Source organism: Penaeus monodon, chromosome 32, assembly GCF_015228065.2.
Source record: "Penaeus monodon isolate SGIC_2016 chromosome 32, NSTDA_Pmon_1, whole genome shotgun sequence".
NCBI classification, from domain to species: Eukaryota; Metazoa; Arthropoda; class Malacostraca; order Decapoda; family Penaeidae; genus Penaeus; species Penaeus monodon.
Genome location: NC_051417.1, coordinates 5,858,997 through 5,859,298, shown reverse-complemented (window position 1 = coordinate 5,859,298; position 302 = coordinate 5,858,997). Strand labels below are relative to the sequence as shown.

Sequence of the window (302 nt, the reverse complement as noted above, 5' to 3'; positions counted from 1 at the left end):
GCAAAAAAACGTCCTCGAAATCTCATTCACCAAAACAAGAACATTAAAAATAACAAACGTGCAAAAAATAAGGGAATTATATATATAAATAAAACAAGAAAAATACAGAAATTCCTCCTCCCACATCCTATTAACCGACCAATTTCTCATGGGCGAAGGGATTGTACGGGGGGGGGGGGTACCAAAGGGGAGATGCTGGTGAGGGGATGGGGGGGTATAGAAAGGAGGCCGAAGGGAAGAAACATAACAGAAGAATAGAATGGATGGCAACAAGCAGGGGAAAAAGAAAAAGAAAAAGAAAA

At 40.4% G+C, this 302-nt stretch overlaps 1 protein-coding gene across 1 annotated transcript in view; it reads right to left on the bottom strand.

Moving 5' to 3' along the window:
* The window catches only part of LOC119593385 (serine/threonine-protein phosphatase 2B catalytic subunit alpha isoform-like), a gene marked incomplete in the record, with an annotated part of 201,939 nt that overhangs the window by 20,657 nt on the left and 180,980 nt on the right, over positions 1-302 (bottom strand).